This window comes from Culex pipiens, chromosome 2 (assembly GCF_016801865.2).
Source record: "Culex pipiens pallens isolate TS chromosome 2, TS_CPP_V2, whole genome shotgun sequence".
Taxonomy (NCBI): domain Eukaryota; kingdom Metazoa; phylum Arthropoda; class Insecta; order Diptera; family Culicidae; genus Culex; species Culex pipiens.
The window spans coordinates 26,879,283-26,897,681 of NC_068938.1; the positions used below are offsets into that span (position 1 = coordinate 26,879,283).

At 35.5% G+C, this 18,399-nt stretch overlaps 1 protein-coding gene across 1 annotated transcript in view; it reads right to left on the minus strand.

The window, feature by feature from the left end:
• LOC120421281 (lachesin-like) overlaps positions 1-18,399 on the minus strand; it is a 329,464-nt gene that overhangs the window by 93,988 nt on the left and 217,077 nt on the right. The window lies entirely within an intron of this gene.

Genomic DNA, 18,399 nt, shown 5'->3' on the forward strand with positions numbered 1-18,399 from the left:
TTCCTGGGACACGGGAATTCCCAGGAAATGACAGAGATCCACTTTTGATTCCTTGGAAATTGAAAAACACAACAATCGTCACTCTGTATAACAGGGCAAAAATAAAAAATTTCAGTCTCTACGATTGACCAAAACGTTATTACTTAAGGTTATAGTCCACCAAATTCTCTACACAGAAAAAAAAATCATGGTAATTTTACATCTGGGAAGGGGTACATCTTTTATGTCAGAAAAAAAAGTGTAATTTTACCTCTGGAAATGTGTAATTTTACCACTTTTCTTGTTTAATGTCACTTTATCAGTTTAAATTGAGGTAAAATAACATCATAGAAGAGGTAATATTCAACCTTCCAAAATTACAGCTTCCAAATTTACATTATTTTTTTCTGTTTAGTTTTTGATCTCAGGGAGTATGAATGTTGGAGAAAGTTGCAAAAAGTTATTAAAGTCAAACAAATCTATGGCACTTTGAAGTGCTTCAAAAGACCTTTTAATGCAATGCAGTATAGAGAATTATAAATCATCAAGTTTACGAAAACATGAGGAATTTTAAGATTTCCATGTTTTCCGACCTTAGCAATGCCCGTTTTACCTAATTAAGACAAACAAACGTTCTAATTAATCCATATCGGAGCATCTTGGAACAACCTGTGACGCAGTTTTGAAAAACTTACTCTTGTTTTTTTAATTGAACATTCTTTTATGGAATCGTTACAGACTTATGAATTCACAATCAAAGTTATTTAAGTGCTTTTTCTTGATTTAAAAGATAAATATTCAAATTTACTTTTTTTAACAGAAAATCCATTGAAGTTTAATCAAGTCAAGATTTAATAATAAGTTAAATTTTTCTGATTTTCAAGTGAAAAGCATTTTTAAAACCTCTAAATCCAAGTCCTGTTCTGTTCTTGCATAATTTCGCTCATTCCTATCCGGCTCTGTCACCCAATAATGAAATCAGCATTCATCAAAACAAGGCCACCACAAGGCGGACACTTCAATCACCGGGACATCAAAAAGCCCGCCCGCGATGCAGCAACAGCTTTTTGTCGCATTCCAGTGGGGAGGCCGGCACCAGGAGGTGGAATGCATAATTTTTTGTGTTGCTTGATTTTAGCATAAAAATGGCGACAACGCGTTTGAATTTGAATTTCAAGCTGGAACACAATTTGTCGCACCTCCTCCCCCACAAATGACCAACGCTGACGACGGAAAAAGTGGTTTGAATATGAATTGGGAATGTTTTTTTTTTGCTTTTTTTTTTCTTTAAGGGGAAAACATGAAGACAAGCGACAGAATTATGGTGAATAATGATTTCTCTTTTCTTAACCTTTATTGAATATGGAACAGAAGGAAGAAAGTAGCAAGCAAAAGGAAAACACTTGACGATTTATGCCAGTGTTGGTCGTGTCGGGCTCGTTTCCCTCCACTTTTTTGCAGCATCATAATGTAGGGTGGGGAAAAACCTCCCAAGGGTCCTGCAATGTTTTATTCATAATCCACATTGCCATCGTTTTGTTGCCATTGAAGCTTATTTAATACACCAAGTCTGGAGAAGCTTCAGCTTAATGGTTTGATCTTTAAGGGCTCTGTTTGAAAAGGTACTAATCGAATCGCCTTAGCACCAGCATAATCACAATTAAAATATTAGCTTTAATTTCTGTTCACCACACATGAACAGAGCTCACAAAGCTCAGAATTACACACAAGTCGAAAAGCTAACATTTGCTCTGCTCACATGCAAATGATGGTTTACCTTTTTAGCAAAGCAAACAGGACTTGACTCGACTGCGCAAACGACTCACAAAGAGTAGGAAAAACATCCAGGAAAATGTTGCGGTAGAAAAAGCTACTGTCGTCCATCGCCTTGAACTTCTCCGCACTGAGGAGGGTGTCGCCACGTGGACAGGCTCTGTGCTTACACCAGGGTCAGAAGTTCTCCTTTTGGTTCTGTATTTACCTAATATTATTATATCAGTCTCCCCACACGCTGTGTGAAAGAGGACGGGCCCAGCAGAATGCAGAAATTGACCAATCGAGTTGAGAGGCAGGATATGGCAAGGAAGAACCCGGAAGTGGCCGGAAGGACCACCAGGGACAGGACGTTGGCAAACAATGGCGCAAACGGATCAGGCACGGTGGAGTGATGTTTTATTTTCTTTGAAATTATTTCACTTACATTTTTTCTGTGATTTCTCAATTCATGTTGAGTATAAACTTGAAGTTCCTAGAATTGAAGAATTAGTGATGTTCGCTTTCGTACATACTGCGTGTATCTTTTCAGTTCAGTTCTGGAGTTTTTTTTTTTGAAAAGGTCCAATAAATCAAATATTGAATTTTTGCTTTTTGGGTGTTTTTTAACACCCCTGACTCAAGGCGGTTTCAAAAACCCCAAAAAAAAACTCCAGAGTTCTAAATGAGATGGAAATGGAAATCAAACTTGAATCAAACTTTAGAAAAAAAACAATTCGAACATGTTGGAAAAAATCTTAAAGCATGTCTTTCTGGACACCTTTTATTATGCTTCATCGAGAATAAAATATTTTCAACATTCAGGTTAGCAGAAATCGAATTCAATAAAAAGCAAAAAAATAAAGAAAAAAACAATAAAAAATGATCGTGATTAGATTATCGGAAGTCCCTTACAAACCTTCTGATAATCGAATTTCGGATAATCAAGTCCGGACTGTATTTTCTAATTTTTACATCAAGTTCATTGACACCATATAAGCCAAATTTTGGTGGTAAATTGCGTGTTACATCACTAACTGCCGTCTTGGATTACATATTTAAAAATTACTTTGGAGGACTATTGGGACAACTTTTGAGCAATTTTAAGCCAATATGTTAACAATGTTAACAATGAACTGAAAATTTCCCCAAGTTTTACATGGGTAATTCTCCGCCAACTCACACAGCAGTTGCCCGACCCCTCTTCGATTTGCGTGAAAATTTGTCCTAAGAGGTAACTTTTGTCCCTGATCACGAATCCAAGGTCCGTTTTTTTGATATCTCGTGACGGAGGGGCGGTACGACCCCTTCCATTTTTGAACATGCAAAAAAGAGGTGTTTTTCAATAATTTGCAGCCTGAAACGGTGATGAGATAGAAATTTGGTGTCAAAGGGACTTTTATGTAAAATTAGACGCCCAATTTGATGTCGTACTCAAAATTCCGAATAAACGTATTTTTCATCGAAAAAACACTCAAAAGTTTTTAAAAATTCTCCCATTTTCCGTTACTCGACTGTAAAAAAATTTGGAACATGTCATTTTATAGGAAATTTAATGTTCTTTTCAAATCAACATTGACTCAGAAGGGTCATTTTTTCATTTAGAGCAAAATTTTTAATTTCAAAATTTCGTGTTTTTTTCTAATTTTGCAGGGTTATTTTTTAGAGTGTAACAATGTTCCACAAAGTTGTAGAGCAAACAATCACAAAAATTTTGATATATAGACATAAGGGGTTTGCTTAAAAACATCACGAGTTATCGCGATTTTACGAAAAAAAAATTACCCCTTAGGACAAAGTTTCACGCAAATCGAAGAGGGGTCGGGGCAACTTTTACCGATTTCGTGTGAGTTGGCGGAGAATTACCCACATAATATGAAAATCATTTCTAATTTTGCGTACTGAAAAGAGAATTATTTTCATTTTAACATATTAATTTGGCCTTTTAAAAAAAAATTAGGCAAATTTTAACATCAAATAAATTTTGACCTTTTGATTTGTGGGTGTGTGTGTTGACGTGAGCATTTTGTTATTTTTTCTATTTTTTTTGTTTTTACTGTTTTTTAGTTTTCGTTAGCTGGATCTTTGTTTGTTTAATGTTTAAATTTTTCGTTTTTTATTTGGTTTCCTCGGATGTTTTAGGTTTTGGTTTATTGTTTTTTGGTTTTTGGTTGGGGTTTAAGCTATTGAAATTTTGTTTGTTGTTTTTGGTTTTTGTTATTCTGGTTCTACGATTTTCAAAATTTATATTTTTGGTTTTTTATTTTCTATTTTTATTTGATTTTTGTATTATTTACTCTCAGCTTTTTTCGGTTTTTATTGGATACTTAATTTTTAGGCATTTTGTGTTGCTTCATTATTTTTTTATTTATTTTTTGTAATTTTTAGTGTTTTTTGGTTGCTCTTGTGTGCTGGTTTTTTGATTCTTTGTTTATTTAATCTATAAGTTTTTTTGGTTTCCTTATTTTTGTGTTTTCGTTTTCTTAATTTATTGGATACTTAATTTTTAGACGTTTTAGCTTTGTTATTTGTTTTTTTCGAGTTTTTTTTTTTATTTTTTGGTTTTAATACTGTTTTTGTTATTTTGTTCTTAATTGCTGGTTTTTTGGATAATATGTTTGTTGAATCTTTTCGTGTTTTTGGTTTTTCTTATTTTTGGATGTTTTCGTTTTCTTAGTTGTTTGAACTATTCGTTTGTTTTGTTTTTTTTTTGTTCTCTTATATATTTTTGGTTTTCGATTCTTTGTTTTATGTTTGTTTTGTTAGTTTAGTGCTTCGTTTGATATTTGGTTTCGATATTCTAGTTTACAGATTTTGTTTGCCTTTTATTGTTTTATGATATTTTTTATATTGTTGTGCTTTTCGTTTTGATTTTGTCCTTTGATTTAGGTAATTCAGGTTTTAAGTTTCTTTTTTGTTTTTTTTTTTAGCTTTTTTGCTTTATGTAATTTTGTTTGTTTTTGGTTTTTTGACTCTATGTTTTTTTCAGTAAGTTAGCTCCGTGGTAATTTTGGTGTTGGATAGTTTTTTTGAGCCTTTTGTTTTTATTTTATTTTCTTTTTATTATTTTAAAGAATTTAGCTAACTGTTTTATTCCTCATTTTTAGTTTTTTTTTGTTTTTTTTTGTATTATTCTTGTCTTGGATTGTTCTTTGAGTGCTCTGTTTTTTTTTTTATTTTTTTTTAGGTTTTTTGTTTTGTCAGGTTATTTTGAATTTTGCTTGTTTTTTCTTCAGCTTTTTGTCTTTTTGGATTTTGTTGTTTTTTTTTTTCATTTTTAATAATTTAGTTTATTGTTTTTTTTGTGATTTGGCTTTAAATTAGTCCGTTGCAAATATTTTTCAAAGTTTATGTCACCCCCCTTCAAAATTGGCCTGAAAAATCAGGGGGCAAAAAAATATTTTTTCGAAAAACTTCAAAATTTTAATGAAAATTAAAGTTTAACCAACTGAAAACCAGTTAAAATGCATTTTCCCGCGTTTATAATCATATTAATCATGTTTGAACTCCTTTGAAAACATTTTAAATTTTCATGAAATACCAATGTACAGTCCTCCAATTTTTTTTTTTGGGAAAAAAAATTCCTTCAATACCTCGATATTTTCAAAACTAATGATTGGAAAGCAACTGAACGCCTGTAAAAAGCATTTAAAAAAACTTTTTTCAACCAAATGTTGATACCTAGGCTTGTAATTTCAATTTTTTTATTTTTTTTATTTTTTGCCTTATCCCCCCCCCTCCCCTCCCCTTAACTTTGGTCAGAGCCGAGGGACATAAACTTTGAAAAATATTTGCAACGGCCTTATGTATTTTCTCTGTTTATTTAAATTTCTGGGTTCTGTTGTTTTTTTTGTGATTTTTGGTTTGATGATGTTTATGATATTTTTTTTTGTTTTTGCATTTTTTGTTTTTTATGTATTTGTTTGTTCTTCTAGGTTTTTTATTTTACAATGGTTTTCTGATTTTTTCTGGGTTTGTTTTTTTTTTGCAAGGTTTATTAGTTCTTTTAAATTTATTTGGTTTTTCGGTTCTCTGGATACGTTTTACTTTGATTCTTTGTTTGTTTTTCTTGTTTTTGGGTTAAAGTTGTTTGTTGTTGTTTTAGTTGCTTGGTTATCGTTTTTTTATTAATATTTTTTTTTTTAATTTTGGCTTGTTTTAGATGATTTGTTTCTTTGGATTTGTATTTTTCTTGTTATTTTTTTTAAATCATTATCGTGTTACTCAATTTTAAAATTCAAAACATCAAAACATTAACCTTCCCTTGGTATTAAAAAAAAATCACACATAAGGTATTGGGGTCCTTTTCGACCCCAAACTTAAAAAAATGGTCTAAAATCCAGTTTTTGACCGATTCCGGTTCTTTTGGTCACAAATGAAAGCTTAAAACGTCCCCTTTCCGAAACCGACCTGGAAACCCGGATTTGGTCACTGTGGCCACCGGGAATCGGCTACAACCGAAAAATGACTTTTTTGAGACCCCAACTTTGACGACCTGTATCTCCGGCAAATTTCAACCAATCAGGATGCTCTGGGTTGCATTGGACAGGTATTGACCTGTACTTTGACCACAAATATTAATATCAGGGCCAGGTGACCTACCGGTTCCGGAAATCCGGAACATCCGAAAAGTTCATGTTTTACTGTTTTTCACATATATGTGATACCAATACTCTCATGATAGTTGAAATTGATCCATAAAACTAACTAAAAACACAATACACGATTGCCAGAACCACTCTGGAGTGTTAGTGGCCACTTCCAGGTAACCTGGAACCGGTTCCCGGGTACCCGATGAACTGCCAACTTGACTTTTTTGGTGAAAACCCATCATGTTGCATATCAAACTTCATGAAATTGAAAGATATGTCCATTTTTGGTAATACCGTTGTTCCCTGATCCATTCTGGCCATTCTGGAACTGGTTCCCGGTGGCCCCTTGGGGACATTCCCGGAATATGAGAGAAACCCTATCATCCGACATATCAAACTTCATGAAATTGAAAGATATGTCAATCTACGGTCATGCCGTTGCTCGCTGATCCATTCTGGCCAATCTGGAACCGGTTCCCGGTGGCCCCTTGGGGACACTTCCGGAATATGAGAGAAACCCTATCATCCGACATATCAAACTTAATAAAATTGAAAGATATGTCAATCTACGGTCATGCCGTTGTTCACTGACCCATCCTGGCCAATATGGAGGCGGTTACCAGTGGTCCCTTGGGGACATTTCCGGAATATGAGAGAAACCGTATCATCCGACATATCAAACTTCATGAAATTGAAAGATATGTCAATCTACGGTCATGCCGTTGCTCGCTGATCCATTCCGGCCAATCTGGAACCGGTTACCGGTGGCCCCTTGGAACACTTCCGGAATATGAGATAAACTCTATCATCCGACATATCAAACTTAATGAAATTGTTAGATATGTCATGTTACGGTCATGCCGTTGTTCGCTAATCCATTTTGGAAAAGGTTCCCGGTGGCCCCTTGGGGACATTCCCGGAATATGAGAGAAACCCTATCATCCGACATATCAAACTTCATGAAATTGAAAGATATGTCAATCTACGGTCATGCCGTTGCTCGCTGATCCATTCTGGCCAATCTGGAACCGGTTCCCGGTGGCCCCTTGGGGACACTTCCGGAATATGAGAGAAACCCTATCATCCGACATATCAAACTTCATGAAATTGAAAGATATGTCAATCTTCGGTCATGCCGTTGTTCCCTGATCCATTCTGACTATTCTGGAACTAGTTCCCGGTGGCCCCTTGGGGACATTCCCGGAATATGAGAGAAACCCTATCATCCGACATATCAAACTTAATAAAATTGAAAGATATGTCAATCTACGGTCATGCCGTTGTTCACTGACCCATCCTGGCCAATCTGGAGCCGGTTACCAGTGGTCCCTTGGGGACATTTCCGGAATATGAGAGAAACCGTATCATCCGACATATCAAACTTCATGAAATTGAAAGATATGTCAATCTACGGTCATGCCGTTGCTCGCTGATTCATTCCGGCCAATCTGGAACCGGTTACCGGTGGCCCCTTGGAACACTTCCGGAATATGAGATAAACCCTATCATCCGACATATCAAACTTCATGAAATTGTTAGATATGTCATGTTACGGTCATGCCGTTGTTCGCTAATCCATTTTGGAAATGGTTCCCGGTGGCCCCTTGGGGACAATCCCGGAATATGAGAGAAATCCTATTATCCGACATATCAAACTTTATGACATTGATAGATATGTCAAGTTACGGTCATGCCGTTGTTCGCTGACCCATTCTGGCCATTCTGGAACTGGTTACCGGTAGCCCCTTGGGGACACTCTCGGAATATGAGAGAAACCCCATCATCCGACATATATAACACTTCATGAAATTGGAAAATGTGTCAATAAACGGTCATGCCAGTTTTCGCTTATGCATTCCGGCAATTCTGGAACAGGTTCCCGGTGGCCCCTTGGTGACACTTCCGGAAAATGAGATAAACCCTACTATCCGACGAATCAAACTTCATGAAATTCATGGATATGTCAACCAAAGGTCAGCGAACAATTGCATGACCGTAGGTTGACGTAGTTTTCAATTTCATGAAGTTTGATATGTCTGATGGTAGGGTTACTTTCATATTCCAGAAGTGTCCCCAAGGGGCCACTGGTAACCGGTTCCAAATTGGCCAGGATGGGTCAGCTAACAATAGCATAACCGTAGATTGACATATCTTTCAATTTCATGAAGCTTGATATGTCGGATGATAGGGTTTCTCTCATATTCCAGGAATGTCCCCAAGGGGCCACCGAGAACCAGTTCTAGAATTGCCAGAATGGATAAGCGATCAATGGCATGACCGTAGATTGACATATCTTTTATTTTCATGAAGTTTGATATGTCGGATGATAGGGTTTGTCTCATATTCTGGAAGTGACCCCAAGGGGCCACCGGTAACCGGTTCCATGATAGCCGAATGGGCGGTGATCATCGGCATGACCGTAGATTGACATACCTTTCAATTTTATGAAGTTTGATATGTCGGATGATAGGGTTTCTCTCATATTCCGGGAATGTCCCCAAGGGGCCACCGGGAACCAGTTCCAGAATGGCCAGAATGGATCAAGGAACAACGGCATGACCGTAGATTGACATATCTTTCAATTTCATGAAGTTTGATATGTCGGATGATAGGGTTTCTCTCATATTCCGGGAATGTCCCCAAGGGGCCACCGGGAACCAGTTCCAGAATGGCAAGAATGGATCAGGGAACAACGGCATGACCGTAGATTGACATATCTTTCAATTTCATGAAGTTTGATATGTCGGATGATAGGGTTTCTCTCATATTCCGGAAGTGTCCTCGAGGGGCCACCGGTAACCGGCTCCAGATTGGCCAGAATGGGTCAGTGAACAACGGCATGACCGTAGATTGACATACCTTTCAATTCCATGAAGTTTGATATGTCGGATGATAGGGTTTCTCTCATATTCCGGAAGTGTCCCCAAGGGGTCACCGGTAACCGGTTCCAGATTGGCCAGGATGGCTCAGCGAACAACGGTATTACCAAAAATGGACATATCTTTCAATTTCATGGAGTTTGATGTGCAACATGATGGGTTTTCACCAAAAAAGTCAAGTTGGCCGTTCATCGGGTACCCGGGAACCGGTTCCAGGTTACCCGGAAGTGGCCACCAACACTCCAGAGTGGTTCTGGCAATCGTGTATTGTGTTTTTAGTAAGTTTTATGGATCAATTTCAACTATCATGAGAGTATTGGTATCACATATATGTGAAAAACAGTAAAACATGAACTTTTCGGATGTTCCGGATTTCCGGAACCGGTAGGTCACCTGGCCCTGATATTAATATTTGTGGTCAAAGTACAGGTCAATACCTGTCCAATGCAACCCAGAGCATCCTGATTGGTTGACATTTGCCGGAGATACAGGTCGTCAAAGTTGGGGTCTCAAAAAGGCCATTTTTCGGTTGTAGCAGATTCCCGGTGGCCACAGTGACCAAATCCGGGTTTCCAGGTCGGTTTCAGAAAGGGGACGTTCTAAGCTTTCATTTGTGACCAAAAGAACCGGAATCGGTCAAAAACTGGATTTTTGACATTTTTTTAAAGTTTGGGGTCGAAAAGGACCCCAATACCTTTAAAGTAACTTTTTTTATGGACGCTCCCCTAGGGGTCGTCCAAGGTTTGTTTGTTTTGTGAAATGTGTATTTATACTATAAATTTAATGTCAGAAAATTTCAAGGCTTTAGCATGTATATAGCAAAAGTTATGGCAAATTTAATTTTCAAAAAGGCCGAAAAAGACCCCAATACCGTAGGAAGGTTAAATCATCAATCTTCTTATAATAGAAAAAAGGGGAAATTCTGCATTTCCCATTGCATTCACAAAAATGGATACTTGTTGTAGTAAAACTATTGCAATAAACATGTCTAAGAAATGACCATTTAATGGAGTTAATGTCCAATTTAACGAATCGATTTTCGCGGAAGGAAAGAAAGATTGAACTGTTTCGTCATTTTTTCCAGAAAACTTCAAATTCTCCATCAAACAGTTGTTTAGCAAACAATAATAACGAAAATTTCAAGGAGAAAAATGAAAAAAGAAGCAGTAGAGTTTTAATTGATGATATAATTTCAAGTATTTTTATCTAATGGGCATTTTCATAATGTAGATTTATGTACTTAGTTTAGAATTGTCTATATTTTTAAAGACAAATTCCGTCTATTAACACCTCCTTGTCACTCCAGCATGTGTACAAACAGCGATGAATCGCAAATGAGTGCTCTAGAGTGCGAAGAGCTCCCCATAATAGAGCAAAGTGAGCATCCTCATCGTTAAAGGAAGGATCCTCTCCGTTCCCACATCCACCCACAATCGATTTGTTGGTTTCCGGTGGGACTCCTCCTCTAGGGGGATGCCACCAACGAGGAAGGGGAGGTTGGGTTCAAAGGGTCACTCCTCTGTGGCAGCTCGCTCGCAGCACGACATTTGATTATTTTGTTGAATGGCATTATTAAGGAAGTATGGTAGAGGGAAGTGGGAGGTGGGAGGGTTGGTCCAAGGATATTGATTTCACTTTAGCATATTGGTTACGCAAATGGCATTCCGAGTGGAGCACTTGTCGGCATTCGATTGCAGACCGGTAATTGGAAATGGGTTGAAGGGTTGCACTTACAGAACGTGCTGCTCAACTTGTGAGCGCCTTGTTATTATGATGGATTCATTCATTATCTCGAGATTGAAGCACTGTGAGGTAAGGTGTGGTTTTGATTACATTTGCTGAGGATGGCAATCACAAATCAAATAGATGGAAATTGTTTTCTGGAATAGTTTAAATTTGATGCTGTCTTCAAATGACCTTTAACAAAAAATCTCAACAATGTCAGAAATTGTTCAATTTTCAATAAGTGATCGATCAAAACATTCGGAAAATTTCCAGACATTCTCCTCAATCATTCCTGTGATTCATATTGCACTTTGATACGTGTGCTCATGTTTCAGTCTTTATGCTCCCACAGGTATTTCCCCATCCCCACCACTTTTTCGCACCAAATTCTCACCTTTCTGGGCGAAAACAGCTTCATGTCGTGTCGGGAAATTCCACCTCCTGAAAATTCCTTCCGTTCGATGCTCGAGAAAATTCCGGACAAAGACGATGCGGCGACGCACACACACACATATCCACATGTCAGTCACACAAACAAGGGTCGTTGCAGGTTTGCGAGGAAAGAAATTTAAGCCGAGCGATTCTGAGCGGGAACGTGATTGGAATTTTTTCCTGGATTTTCTTTTTCGTGTTGAGATTTTTCAACCGTGAATTCTTAGTGTCTTTCTCGAATTATTTCAAAAAATGCAGCAAACATGTTGACAACAAAAAAAAAAATAAAAAAATTCTGAAGTTCAATTTAAAATTAAAATCTTAAAATACCTAAAAAAAACTGCCACAACTTAAAATGACGACAGCTGAGCAATTCTCTACGAAATCGGTCTTTTTTCTTCAATTTTAATTTTTGTATTTTTTAATCCGACTGAAACTTTTTTGGTGCCTTCGGTATGCCCAAAGAAGCCATTTTGCATCATTAGTTTGTCCATATAATTTTCCATACAAATTTGGCAGCTGTCCATACAAAAATGATGTATGAAAATTCAAAAATCTGTATCTTTTGAAGGATTTTTTTGATCGATTTGGTGTCTTTGGCAAAGTTGTAGGTATGGATACGCACTACACTGGAAAAAAATGATACACGGTAAAAAATATTTGGTGATTTTTTTATTTAACTTTTTATCACTAAAATTTGATTTGCAAAAAAACACTATTTTTAATTTTTTTTATTTTTTGATATGTTTTAGAGGACATAAAATGCCAACTTTTCAGAAATTTCCAGGTTGTGCAAAAAATCATTGACCGAGTTATGAATTTTTTAATCAATACTGATTTTTTCAAAAAATCGAAATATTAGTCGCAAAATTTTGTCAACTTCATTTTTCGATGTAAAATCAAATTTGCAATCAAAAAGTACTTTAGTAAAATTTTGATAAAGTGCACCGTTTTCAAGTTAAATCCATATTTAGGTGACTTTTTTGAAAATTGTGGCAGTTTTTCATTTTTTTAAATTAGTGCACATGTTTGCACACTTTTGGAAAAAATATTTTTGAAAAGCTGAGAAAATTCTCTATATTTTGCTTTTTCGGACTTTGTTGATACGACCTTTAGTTGCTGAGATATTGCAATGCAAAGGTTTAAAAACAGGAAAATTGATGTTTTCTAAGTCTCACCCAAACAGCCCACCATTTTTTAATGTCGATATCTCAGCAACTAATGGTCCGATTTTCAATGTTAATATATGAAACATTTGTGAAATTTTTCGATCTTTTCGAAAACATTATTTTCAAAATTTTCAAATCAAGACTAACATTTTAAAAGGGCGTAATATTGAATGTTTGGCCCTTTTGAAATGTTAGTCTTGATTTGAAAATTTTGAAAATAATGTTTTCGAAAAGATCGAAAAATTTCACAAATGTTTCATATATTAATATTGAGAATCGGACCATTAGTTGCTGAGATATCGACATTAAAAAATGGTGGGCTGTTTGGGTGAAACTTAGAAATCATCAATTTTCATGTTTTTAAACCTTTGCATTGCAATATCTCAGCAACTAAAGGTCGTATCAACAAAGTCCGAAAAAGCAAAATATAGAGAATTTTCTCAGCTTTTCAAAAATATTTTTTCCAAAAGTGTGCAAACATGTGCACTAATTTAAAAAAATTAAAAACTGCCACAATTTTCAAAAAAGTCACCTAAATATGGATTTAACTTGAAAACGGTGCACTTTATCAAAATTTTACTAAAGTACTTTTTGATTGCAAATTTGATTTTACATCGAAAAATGAAATTGAAAAAATTTTGCGACTAATATTTCGATTTTTTGAAAAAATCAGTATTGATTAAAAAATTCATAAATCGGTCAATGATTTTTTGCACAACCTGGAAATTTCTGAAAAGTTGGCATTTTATGTCCTCTAAAACATATCAAAAAATAAAAAAAATTAAAAATAGTGTTTTTTTGCAAATCAAATTTTAGTGATAAAAAATTAAATAAAAAAATCACCAAATATTTTTTACCGTGTATCATTTTTTTCCAGTGTAGTCCGTATCCATACCTACAACTTTGCCAAAGACACCAAATCGATCAAAAAAATCCTTCAAAAGATACAGATTTTTGAATTTTCATACATCATTTTTGTATGGACAGCTGCCAAATTTGTATGGAAAATTATATGGACAAACTAATGATGCAAAATGGCTTCTTTGGGCATACCGAAGGCACCAAAAAAGTTTCAGTCGGATTAAAAAATACAAAAAAAAATCGAATGACCGAAATCCTAGAGAACTGCTCAGCTCCAAAACTAACCCAACTTACTGTCATCAAAATCGCATAGCAGCGCAAAAGGGGGTTGACTTTCCCAAGATTAGGGACGATAAAAATTTTCCAAATTCCCGGCTGACAGCTGCCACTTGGAGTTTGATCCAGCTGCGAACGTAGGTTTTCCTCTTCCCAAACCCAGGCGGATCAATTTCCTTCGACTTTTAGAGCTGAAGCAGCAGCAGCACCGTCATATGTGGGAAGCTGTGCATTTGAAGTTTGAAAATTTAACGGAGGGTTGAAAACGGGAAATGGGTCGTGAAATTTGTGCCTATCAAACGCAGTGATGAGGATTCAGCTGGTGGGTTTAGATCGGAAGTAATTTTATGACGTTGTTGGATTATTTTAAATAATATAAGAAGTATAATCACTGTCATGCTTAGTATTTTTTTAATATTTATAAGTCTTTAGAATCTAAATATTTTTTTTTTCAAGGGTTAGGAGAAGGGGGCTTAAAAAAGTAAATTAACACTGTGTTTAAAATAACTAATTTTTTGATTGCCAGAAAAGAATGCAATAATTGAAGGATTAAATAATCCCATGATTTCTTTAGGGGACCTTTCGCCTAACCAGCAACATTCTGGGATGACATTTATAAATAACAGATATTTTGGAAATTTAAAATTCAAGCTAAATACGAACAGAATGGTATGGAATCATGCTGAGTGAGGTAAAGACGTGTAACTTAAAAAGTTGTTTTAAACCCATTTTTTTAAGTTTAAAAAGTTAGTCGATTGACTTTTAACGAGGTACTAAAATAGAATTGCAAAAACTAACTGCTAATGAGCATGCATTTCTAAATTAAAATTAGTTTGATATCAGAGTTATTAAAAAAAACGATATTTTCTTAAATCAATTACTAAAAAAAAGCACGAAATCGATCTTTTTGAGAATTTTAATTTTTGATTTTTTAATCCGGCTGAAACTTTTGTAATGCTTTTGGTATACCCAAAGAAGCTGTTTTGCATCATTAGTTTGTCCATAATTTTCCTAACCGTTTGCATTTTTACTATTTGTTTCATATTTTGTTCGTTGGATGCGTAAGAATTGATTCTTTTATAAAAATATTGTCTTAAAAAAATAAAATTCTCACAAAACATGCAGTTTACATGGACATATGGTATTTTGCTAATTTTACAAAAACTATAATTAAGTTAAAATATATTCTTTTTTCTTATTTTCACGCAAAAACGGTATTTGGTAAACATTGAAGCATTGTACATACAAAATATAAAGCAAAAAAGGAAACAAAAATTGACTCCGATCAAAACTCTTATTACAAATTATGAAAATTCGTGAAATTTTCAGTATACAGCAAAAAAACTCTAATAAAGTTAATAAATTCGCAAAATTGTACATCCTTTGATGACCACATTGTTTATGATAAAAGTTTGAATATTTTTGCAAAATACGAAAATTTTGAAGAAAATAGCTCTAATTCAATAAAAATGCATTCAAAATTTCGCTAAGTTTGATAACCACAAAGCAAATTATATGAATAAATTATCTATTTTCTTAAAAAAAAACGGTATTTCGTTAAAATTTGTGTTTTTTACAACAAAAAAAAACTATAAAAAGCGAAAAAAACAAAATTTTGCATTGTTTGGCACTCATTTTGCAAATTATGAAACTAAGAGTTAGTTTAAAATATACAGCGTTTAATTTTTTTGTGTAATTATATTTGCTTAAAAATTTACTACATTATCAATAAATTTCCAGACTAATATGAAATGGACCTCTAAGATATAACCTATGTTTATAAGACTTCAAAAATAACTTTGTGAAGTATTGAAAATTTAACATCATATGGTTGGATCAACTTTGGGTAATTCTCCGCCAACTCACACAGCAGTTGTCCCGACCCCTCTTCGATTTGCGTGAAACTTTGTCCTAAGGGGTAACTTTTGTCCCTTATCACGAATCCGAGGTCCGTTTTTTGATATCTCGTAACGGAGGGGCGGTACGACCCCTTCCATTTTTGAACATGCGAAAAAAGAGGTGTTTTTCAATAATTTGCAGCCTGAAACGGTGATGACATAGAAATTTGGTGTCAAAGGGACTTTTATGTAAAATTAGACGCCCGATTTGATGGCGTACTCAGAATTCCGAAAAAAACGTATTTTTCATCGAAAAAACACTTAAAAAGTTTTAAAAATTCTCCCATTTTCCGTTACTTGACTGTAAAATTTTTTGGAACATGTCATTTTATGGGAAATTTAATGTACTTTTCGAATCTACATCGACCCAGAAGGGTCATTTTTTCATTTAGAACAAAATTTTTCATTTTAAAATTTCGTGTTTTTTCTAACTTTGCAGGGTTATTTTTTAGTGTGTAACAATGTTCGACAAAATTGTAGAGCAGACAATTACAAAAAAATTGATATATAGACCTAAGGGGTTTGTTTATAAACATCACGAGTTATCGCGATTTTACGAAAAAAAGTTTCGAAAAAGTTGGTCGTCATCGATCATGGCCGTTCATGGTCACCCGCGACAGACACGGACGACGAAACAAAGAGAAACGCAAAAAGTAACTTAAACTAGTTATCGTCTGTCATCTAATAGAATCATCGAAAAACCTATACTGATAGATTATCTTTATCAACCCCAACCATTATCATTATCGTTAGGTGCTAAAAAATGTCAATAAAAATATTTGAAATCATTTAAAACTTTTATTAACATTTTATTTAACATCTTTTTCAAGATTTTTTTTTAGAAAAATTGTCAACGTTGTCAAACGTAGTAAAATTATCTTTTCCCCTTAAAAGATGGCATTCTTTGGCAACTAAAATATTTCCAATTTTTTTTTAAATTTCGGTTGCATATTTGTATGAACAGAATTCAAATTTTTTGAAAACTTGTTGATGCAAAACGTCTTCTTTAGTCCTAAAAAAGTACACACAAAGTTTCATTGAAACCAATATTGAAGAATTAAGTTTCCAATAAATTTGCTCATACAAACTGTATGGAAGACTTTTGAACACCTTACCGGAAGTTGTCTTTCCTGCGATTTGTTTTTTTTTTGTATTCGAAAAAGTTTTGACAGAAGAATCGCTATAAACTTTCAAATCGTAGGTATCACAAGCTAATACTTCAAAAATAAATCTTTCCCGTTCACAATTCAATCAGTGCTGCTCGTCGCATATCTTTTCGCATCCACACACACACACATGAAAAATCCATAATCTTGCCCTCAATTTTCGACAACATCATTGCCGAGTAGTATCACGTTCGAAATGCTACCGCTGATGCTCGTCGACCACCTGCCACTTGCACAGCTCAGATCCTGCCCTGCCAAAGTTGCCCTCAGAATCCCCGATGATCCTCTCGGCAAACGAAACGTTTTATTGCCTTTTCCAGCATCCGCGCCACCAAAACTTTTCGTGTGAGAGAGATATCTACCTATTTGTGAGGGGGTGTGTGCGTTTACGTCAAGTCAACTTTATCTTTCACTTCTCGTCGTTTTCGTGTGTGTGTCTCTGTGTGTATCGCTGAGCTCAGTGATGCTCGTTAAATTGATTTTAAATCAATAATAAAATTATACTTTATCGATATTAAATCCAACCCACATCATCATCATCATCAGCAGCAGTCTTAAAAGTGAAGGGGTTAGTTAGGATGTGTGTGTATGTGTGTCCATCAGTATGTGTGACGACAACAGTTCAAGGAAGGAGTTCAACCTCGTCGTTTAACTTATATCCACCGACGACACTAACAAGTTGAGCAGTCGAGAGAAGCCAATCGAAAATCGGAGCAGGGGACCATCCATAAACCACGTGAAAACTTTTTTAGGGATGTATTACCCCCCCCCCCCTCGTGGACAATTGTTCATACAAAAAAAAACTTTTTTGTATGGATCGTGGACAATCGCCATACCCCCCCCCCCCCCCAAAGTGTCCACGTGGTTTATGGATGGTCCCCAGGGATTTGCACGAAATCAGTTGGAAATCCTTCCGCCGGATAACGGAGGCCATTTCTTGACTTTCTGGGAGGCCAACTTCTTGCCGTTGTTTTGTGTCAAACTGTGGCTTTTCGAAGTGGGTTTTAAGGATGAAGAGTGATATGTATTCCCCCCATGTTGATGGAGGAAGTGATGACACCACGATTTGGATGAGGTTAATTTGAGTGGAAGATTTCAGGATGATCAAGAAATGTTGGAAAATGCATGGATCAAACTTAATATTGAAAATAAGTCTCTTATTCGCGTTAAAAAAAAATTAATAAAATTCCACAGTGGTCCTGGTCGCAAACTTTGAAGAAAATGAAGCTTTGCTGACTTCATGTGAGTTTCTGCCAATGGGAAAAGGTAAATTTTGGCTTTGAAAATTTGGGTGGTTTGGCGATATTTATAAAAGTAAAATTATCAAAACATATAACGGCTTATAATTTCTGGCAAAATGAGAGCGGAATCTTTCTACCACATGTGTGTATATGAAAAGCCTGTATAGGTGTGGTTTTGGCAAAATTAGTGTGCGGTTTATATCCACAAAACTCTATCTCTCTCACACACACACACACACCTCCCCCAAAATCATAAGCATAAGCATCGGCAGCTGCTGCCAACTGGCTGCTAGCTTTGGCTGGCTATCCGCAAGATGGTACAACTTTAAAACCGCAAAGTGGATATCATGGATATCGTTTCCCGAACCGCAAACGATTACCATCCGCCTGGTCACGTGTGGGAGGAGAACTTTTTCCGCCCCGTGTGTG